The sequence below is a fragment of the Leucopleurus acutus genome (assembly GCF_964270905.1).
Source record: "Leucopleurus acutus genome assembly, chromosome: 4".
NCBI lineage: Eukaryota > Metazoa > Chordata > Mammalia > Artiodactyla > Delphinidae > Leucopleurus > Leucopleurus acutus.
The window spans coordinates 140,518,599-140,528,113 of record NC_139146.1 but is presented as its reverse complement, the minus strand read 5'-3'; positions in this window follow the sequence as shown (position 1 = coordinate 140,528,113).

Sequence of the window (9,515 nt, the reverse complement as noted above, 5' to 3'; positions counted from 1 at the left end):
GAGAATGCTGGCGTAATGTCCCTATGCAAGGTGGGAGAGGATGAGATGTTCTCCCTATGTGGAGGAAAGGGAGGTTCTATAACAGCAGGAAAGATGCTAGACTACATGTGAGTGATGGTTTGGATTCTATAGTGTAGATGTGATGAGAGCCTAGGAAGTTCTTTTCTGATTGTTTCCATCTTCTCAGAGAATTAGGAAGCAAAACTGGCAGAGTGAGGATAGAGGAAGTGACTTGGAAATAGGGGAAAAAAGAAGTGTGAAATAATCAAAAGAGTAGCACAGTGAATGGACCAAGAATCTATACTTCAACCGTGAGGTATCATTGAGGCCCACTTCAGGTTAGGGTGATGAATTCAGTTAGTGTGGTGTGTTTTTCTCCAGGTAAGTCCATCTTCATAGGTGCAGGCACCTGAGGGGTACAGCACTGGATTTAACCCGCTTTGCAGTTTTGCCATAGAGTGCCAGTTTTGTGAGTGAGATCATATATACCTGGGAATCTTATTTTTACCAGTTGGGGCATCATTAATTCTATGTTCTTTCCATGGACAAAACTAGGAAATGTTCTTAAATATTTTTAAATGAGTTCATATTAATATTTATAATCATATTTGATATTACAGGGATTTTTATGAACTTCTGGGTTTATATTTGTGTATCTTTTCTCTGGCAGTGAAAGTCTTGGGTCCTCATAATTCTATTCATATCAGCAATAAAATTACCAGTGAAGTTTCAAGATTTCTTTGCAGTTCTTTTTGTCCTTAGAATGTATCCTATTAAGGAAGTACAAATGGAGTATTATATTCAACATTCATTGGAATAATTATATTCTCTGTATAGATCCTACCAAAATGAAATAAAAATAGGCCTTTTGATTGTTGGAGTTAAATTTGGATATTTACATTTTATATTCCTTCTAAACTTAATTTTGAATATATAAAACACATTAGTAAGAGAAAATCAAAACTATAAGAATTACACTCATATATACATATGTATAATTCAATCACTTTGCTATACACCTGAAACTAACACAACATTGTACTATACTTTAATTTTTTTAAATGGTTAAAAAAAAGAAAAAAAATTAAACTCAGAGAAGTCTTGCTCCCATCCTTCTCCTGTTCCCATGGCCTCTTCATCCCTTATAGGTAAACATTTCTTCACTCTGTAAAGAATTAAACATTTATCCTGCCTTTGGGGAAAAACTATTATTTATCTCCTGTTGATGAGGGAAACTTCTTCTTTAGAGAAAAATGCCAGCTAATAAATGTAGGAGGAATTACTTAATTGGAAAAATCTTTTTGCAGTTCTTATTGAAATAATTAATTCAGACAGGATGTTAAAACCATTGGGTAAAGGTTTTTGAAGATGATATTGTCACAGAACCAAATATCACCCCACAGATTACTTGCTTATTGTAAAGGAAAAACATATCTTACAACTGATTGAGCTGGCATTATCATCTTAGCCAAGTGACAAACTTGACACTTTGTGCTCACTGATGGGATGCAATATTAAATATACAGCATTAACCATGAAGCATTCTTGCCAAGATATGTTTACCATGTTTCCAGCCAAACCTTTGGGCTAAACCTCCAGTTAATAGGAATATGGGGGTTAAAAGAACAAGTTAAACAATCAGACAAATCAAGAATGTGGGACATCTTACTAGACAAGTGATCTGGTTTCTTCCAATGGCAATGTCAAGGAGGAAAGGTGGCAGAGCTGTTCTAAAGAGACTAAATAAGACTAAATTTTAAAATGACATAATGATTCACAAATAGTAAGGTATTCACACCAGGTACATAAAGTTCAACACTTTGCAATATTAAGTAACTTATTATTACTCTTACAGTTTTGTATAAATAGTTGTAGAAATAACAAGTAACGTGTGAATTGTTACTGATTCTTTACCTTATCAACAAGATGGACGTTGAACATTAAAATTGCAAGGAGTTTTATTTATAAAACCATTTAATAACATTTCATTAAAGTTTCAAAAACTATTTAAATTTTATTTAAAATTGAGACACTGGGCTTCCCTGGTGGTGCAGTGGTTGAGAGTCCGCCTGCCAATGCAGGGGACACGGGTTCGTGCCCCGGTCCGGGAAGATCCCACATGCCGCGGAGCGGCTGGGCCCGTGAGCCATGGCCGCTGAGCCTGCGCGTCCGGAGCCTGTGCTCCGCAACGGGAGAGGCCACAACAGTGAGAGGGCCGCGTACAGGAAAAAAAAAAAAAAGTGGTCTTAAAATATTCAAAGTTATTAAAGCTAAAAGACAAAATATGAACACTAGCTGTATTCATATTTTATCTTTTAGCTTTAATAACTTTGAATATTTTAAGACAACTTTTTAAAACAAAAATAATTTTAATATTTATTTTAATTTCCATTTTAATGAAATATATTTAAATATTATACACTTGGAATACATTTTTTATACTTTATGTTAGTACCAACAGATATTGTGAGAAAATTCTTATAAGAATATAATTAATGATTTTGTTAGAATGAAAACAAAACAAATGAAAAAGTTTCTTCAGAATAAAGATTTGAAAAGACAAGAAAAGATAAAAGCAACGGAAGAATATCCAAATATATAGAGAATAGAATCAAAATAAGCAGCATTCCTGAAGGAGAGACCTGAACAAAAGAAACAGAAACATTATTCAAAGGCATATGACTTTATTACTCACCCAGACACTGCTGTTGAACACCCAGATATGTGCAATAATTAAATTCAGTCCACTTTGATATTTTGTACTTTGTCATATAAAAACCATAGTGCTACCCATCTTTTTCAATTTTATTGTAATAAAAATTTATTTGCCAAGGTAAGAGGATGGAATATATTTTAAGTTTGTTATCATGATTCAAACATTTAAAATATTTAGACATATTGTACATGGATCTCCATTTGAACTCTTGCCTTGGATCCTGTAAACATTAGGGGTGGGCCTGACTGCAATTTCAAATACCAAAGTAATTAAGCAATATCTATAAAGTTCTCAAAGAGAAAACTGCAACCCTAGAATGGTAAACCACTTATGTCTATTCAAGTTTCCTTCAACATGTAAAAAGAAACAGATGATTTCAGATGAGCTGAGAAAATAAAGCATGCATGAGTCCTTGAAAAAGTTACATAAAGATGTCTAACAAATGACCCAAAGTTAAGAGCTCAAGATTGGGAGATTTCAGGGAAAACAGCCGTGTGAATTAGTTCCTACTGCTCAACTCTTTCAACTCCAGCCCAAATACCAACTACTTCCCCCAAGCAAGCAGGTAGAGTGTATAAGCTAAACTTCAAGTCTGCTTAGATCTCTTCAGAAGAGATTAAACTCCGGACTTTCCCTTTCAGGCCAGATAAAAACCTATCCTTAGGTATTATCCTTAGGTATTATCCTATCCTTAGGTATTATCCTTAGGTATTATCATGGCTTACTCCTTCTTACATCATGGCTTACTCCTTCTTACATCAGGTCTTTGCCCAAAAGTCAATGCTCAGAAATTTGCCCTGATCACCCAATACAGAATCCTTCTCCCACAATACTCCCTCTCATCTTATCCTACTCTATTCTTCCTTATAACACTTACCAGTTACCTAGTATAACTGATTGTTTTATTGTACTGGTGCAATATTTATTAGATCGTATTAGTGGTTGTACTGCATTTGCTTATTACTTATCTCCCTCAGTAGACTCGAAAGTCCAAGAGAGCAGAAACTTTTTTGACTCTAATGTCTGGAATAGTGCCAGACACATGGCAGGGAGACTCAAAATTTGTTGATGGAATGAACAAGCATACAATGAGCAAACAACTACCACTAGTAAAGGTGCTAAGAAAATGGAACTCTTCTAAATGGGGATATGTGGATTTACAATAGCATTTTTGAATTTATGTATAATTATGCACATCTATGACAACATCCCTTTTAACCCAGCAATGGGTTACCATCCCCATAATCTAAATAAAGCTCCAAAATATAAGGACGTATGCTTAAGAAGAATGTCTGTAATGGTACTACTTGTAGAGGAAAAAAACAAGAATGAATGCTCGGGACTTCCCTGGTGGCACAATGGTTAAGAATCTGCCTGCCAATGCAGGGGACACTGGTTCGAGCCCTGGTCTGGGAAGATCCCACATGCTGTGGAGCAACTAAGCCCGTGTGCCACAACTACTGAAGCCTGCGTGCTTAGAGCCCGTGCTCCACAACAAGAGAAGCCACTGCAATGAGAAGCTAGTGCACCACAACAAAGAGTAGCCCTCGCTCGCCGCAACTAGAGAGAGCCCACACAGCAACGAAGACCCAACTCAGCCAAAAATAAATAAATAAATAATAAATAAATAAGAATGAATGCTTATCAAGAAGCATATGTTTGGATAAAACACGGTACATACACAGCACAGATTATGTAAGCTTTAAAATAACTGAAACTAGATCTGTGCCTATCAGGAGGATTTGTACTAACCAGTAAGCAAGAAAAGCAAGATTCAGATAAATGTATATAATGTGAGCCCATTTTATAAAACAATGACTAACCTTTCACTCTGTATGTGTGTGCATATATAAGCACGATAAAGCGTGAGGTAACAGATTTTTTAAAAAATTTATTTATATTTTATTTTTGGCTGCGTTGGGTCTTCGTTGCTGCGTGCGGGCTTTCTCTAGCTGCTGCGAGTGGGGGCTACTTTTTGTTGCGGTGCGCGGGCTTCTCATTGCAGTGGCTTCTGTTATTGTGGAGCACGGGCTCTAGGCGTGTGGGCTTCAGTAGTTGTAGCACCCGGGCTCAGTAGTTGTGGCTCACGGGCTTAGTTGCTCCACAGCTTGTGGGATCTTCCCGGACCAGGGCTCGAACCTGCATCCCCTGCATTGGCAGGTGGGTTCTTAACCACTGCGCCATAAGGAAGTCCTAGATTTTTAATAATGATGATGTGGGGTGTGAGTATGGTAAGGAAAACAAGAATTCTTTTGAAAAAATGTCCACACCAAAATAAACACAAGACATGGCCACCTTACTTACAATGATACATGTGACAGATACTGTTGGCTATCTATCCAACAGCTATTCCCCACCATTCTTTCGTGCTTTCAAAGTCTACCTCTCAATATATTGGGTTGGCCAAAAAGTTCGTTTTGGTTTTGCCAGCTTATGGAAAAACCTGAACAAACTTTATGGCCAATCCAATAGAAACAGAAAATGCCAGAAGCACTCTTTCCCAGCCTCCCTCACAGTTGAGGCATGGCCATGTCATCTGACCAACGGAAAGTAAAAATCTGCTAGGGTCTCCTAGGAAAGATTTCTTTGTTCCTTGAAAAGACAGACACAAGGAGAAGCAGCTTATTTCCTATTTTTGAACACAGTTATCTGAGGAAGTTATGGCTAGAGCTGTGAGAGCCATCTTGTGACTATGAGAGGAAAGCCAAGAAAATCAAAAGAAGCCAATCCAAAGTCCTGACTTTGGTAAACCGCTATAAATTCTGTAACTGTCAACCTCTAGCTTTAGTATTATATGTTATATATTTAATTAATAAATCTCTATTGTTGATATTATTTTTAGCAATATATCTGGGTCAACTATAGCCCAATATCTTAAACAGCCCTGTGTTTATGTGGGTATTATGAATGTATTAAAATGTGACCAACAAAATATTAACAATAGTTCTCATACTTTTATAAATTGTTTAAATTGTTTGAATTTTTACTGAACAACTGTCATTTATATAGTCAGATCAAAATAATGAAGCTGGGTTTCCCTGGTGGCGCAGTGGTTGAGAGTCCGCCTGCCGATGTAGGGGACACGGGTTCGTGCCCTGGTCCGGGAAGATCCCACATGCCGCGGAGCGGCTGGGCCCGTGAGCCATGGCTGCGTCCGGAGCCTGTGCTCCACAATGGGAGAGGCCACAACAGTGAGAGGCCCACGTACCGCAAAAAACATCAAAAAACAAACAAACAAAATAAAAAACAAACAAAAAAATAATGAAACTGATTTCATTAATTTTAAAAGTGACGACCTCAGGATCAGAGATAAATATTAAATACTGAAAATGTGATTATAAAACAGTGTAAATTGTCAAAATTACTACTCACTGAGAAAACTGACAGTGTAAAAAAAGTAATAAAAATAATCTATCCTCTGAAAAAGACTTAAAACTGTAAAAGTTTAAGCATTTTCTTAAAAAAGGGCTAAAGATATTACCTGTGATGTAATAGTTAACACTGACAAAGAACACAAGTTAAAGAATTCTTTGAAAACTTTAACCACTACAAGAATCAAAAATAAAATACACATTTTAGAAAGACAAAAGCAAAGAAAATAGTTTAAAGCAAAACACTGAAAAAAGAAGTAGCAATCAAGCATTTAAAAACAAATAAAAAGATGATTATCACCAAAGCTATCAATTATAACAGTAAATTAATCTTCTGTAGACAGATGATCTCAGAAAGGGTTAAAAATGACCAAAATCTGGTTTCAAATTGAAGATAACAGACTGAGGGTAAATTTATCTCCCTTCCTTCCCCAAATCATAATGAAATAACAATGAAGAGGAATAATGACTTCTGATGTGAAATAGCTGATCGAATCAAAATCAACATCTTTCCCTTTCTCCTCCTGGATACTCAACAAAAACAACAAGAATATAGGAGGAGGGAAACTGTGACTTTCCTCAATGAAACATAGGAAAAGTGTAATCCACAGACACCAAAACATAGATAAGTACTGCCAAAAGCACATACAGTTGTGCAGAAGTGAATAGAGATGGCACAGTGACGGCAGATCTCAGAGAGCAACAGGAAATATACACTTGTGTCATAAGATGCATTTCCTTCTTTAGAACAACCAGTGCAAGAAGTGAGGGTTGTCACAGGCAAAGGGGAATGGAAAGCTTAGATGCTATCAAGAAGGCCCAGCAACAGAAAATATAAGAAATGCCAGAAAAGTACTCTTAAATTGCAATTCACTAACATTTTTAAATGATCACATCAAAAATACTGTCAGAACTAAAGTGAAAAAACAGCAAAACTAACCATCAGATGAAGAATACTCCTCCAGAGAATATGAAAAATTATAGTAAAAAAGAATTAAATGGTTATTTTCTTTAGGCTATTCTGATAGCAAGTTAAATCTGACTAACTTAAAAAGGGGTGGCAGATTTATTTGCTCACACAATGCAGAAATTATCAAATAAAAAGTAGAAAGAGTAGAGAAATAGATGGGTTTCAGGAACAACTGGAATCAGAAACCCAAAAAAACCAGTTCTCAAGACTCTCCATATTGATTCTGGGGCATGCACATGTGCACGTGCGCGCACACACACACACACACACACACATCTTGGGAAAGAACTACAAATGTGGCCAAAGTAGAGAAGTTTTATAAGAACAGAGCAGCAATTTTCAATCCTGGCTGCACACTTAATTACCTGGTGACTACCTGAGGACCTATCAAAAATGCCAGAATGGAAAAACTTGGTAATAAAAGGGGTAGAAGATATGAACAACTTTAAACATACACACAGCCTGTAAAATATATTCAACATCACTCAAAATAACATTAAAACTATACCATTTCTCCTGTTACCACTGACAAATATTAAAGTATTTTTAAAAATTTATTTATTTTGGCTGCACCAGGTCTTAGTTGCAGCTCATGGGCTCTTTGTTACAGCATGGGGACTCCTTAGTTGTGGCATTCAGACACTTAGTTGCAGCATGCAGACTCTCAGTTGCGGCATGCATGCGGGGTCTAGTTCCCAGACCAAGGATCGAACCCAGTCCCCCTGCACTGGGAGCATGGAGTCTTACCCACTGGACCACCAGGGAAGTCCCAAACACTAAAGTATTAATAACATAGTCTGTTGGTGAGGCCGTGGAGAAACAGGCACCCTCATACGCTGCAGGTATCAAGGCACATTGATGAAAACCTTAAGGAAGGGACTAGTATAACTACATAAACACTTAGCTTTTAACCAAACAATCCCATTTCTAGGAGTTTAATCTGAAGATACATGAAAATTTAACTACAAGATTATTCATTGCAGCATTGTTTGTAATTACATATACTGAAAAACATATGGTCATATATAGGAGAGTGGTTGAATAAACTATGGGACAGACAATGGAGTAGTACACTGTAGCTGTAAATATGATCTCTGTGGATTGATGTAGAACAATTTCCAGCACACACTGTCAGGTGAAATAAGCAAAGTGCAAAAGATATCTTCAATATGTTACTCATTGTATAAGAAAGGAGAAATAAGAAAATATACATGCATCTACTCCTTTGTGCCAAAGAAATAAAGATACCCCAGAGATGCATGAATTTGGTTTACAGGAGGAAGGGTGGAATGGGGTAGAAAGGACAGAAGGAATTAGGGGGGAGGGAAGGATGTAATTTTTGTGAGTTTAACTTTATAAACTATTCTGACTTTTGGAACCATGTTACTGTTTTATACACGCAAGGAAGAAGAAAGGGAAGAAGGGGGAGGGGGGAAGAGACAAAGAAGGAGGAGTAAAGGGAGGGAGGAAAAAAGGGAAAGGGAAAAGGAAAGGAAGTAAGGAAAAAGAGAAGAAAAAAGGAAATGAAAAAGAAAGAAGGGAGAAGGGAGGAGAAGAGAGAAATAAGAAATGATGGGGACAGGGGGTCCTAAAATGGAATACAAACAGAAATGAATGAATGAAATATTTTGAAAGGTAACATAGCTACACCAAAGGAAGGGACGGGTGGGAGGGAAAACGGAAGATCTGAACAGTATTTGAACTAAATGCCCTAAATCTAAAGATAAAAATGAACTCTAAACATATCTTGAATTCTTAGGTTTCCTTTTTGCAAAGGAATAGGCTAGCAATTATGAAATTCTTTTCTGTTGTTTCTAGCGCTACACAAATAAGTAAATATATTGGGGATGATATCCTGCTTCCTCATTGTACACAGAAAATAATAACATATATGGAAAGAGAGAATAAAAGACTCCTGTGATATTGGGTTGGAATGAGATATCGGTGTGAACTCATGGATTTAAGGGGTGTGTGTGTGTGTGTGTATTAACATGATTATAGAAAAAAAAGGTATTTGTGGGTATGTATACAAACAAATTTCTATTTCCTAGCCCTGCTGTGAGAACTTACAAGCAATGTCACCCTGGTAGTAATGAGTATACCAACTGCCCAGATCTTGGTTACTAAATTCCATTCTCTACTAAAAGAATCAGGGCTCCATGGAGACATCATCAATTTCAGGGCTGAAGTAGAGAAAGTACAAGATGAGTCAAGATAAGCCTGAGACATCCTTTTGCACCCAAAACAATGATGTGAGCATGTCAAAGCATAAAGAGGCAGCTTGAAGGGGTTCCCACTGGCCGAATCTGGGACAATATGAACATCAAAATAATGACAGTAAAGGATTATCAACTGAATAAAACAGAAACCTCAGTCTACACTGAAATTAATTAAACAAGGGAAAGCTATTTCTTACAATAGGAAGCCAACTGGAAGTAGAAAAATCACCATTTGCTGA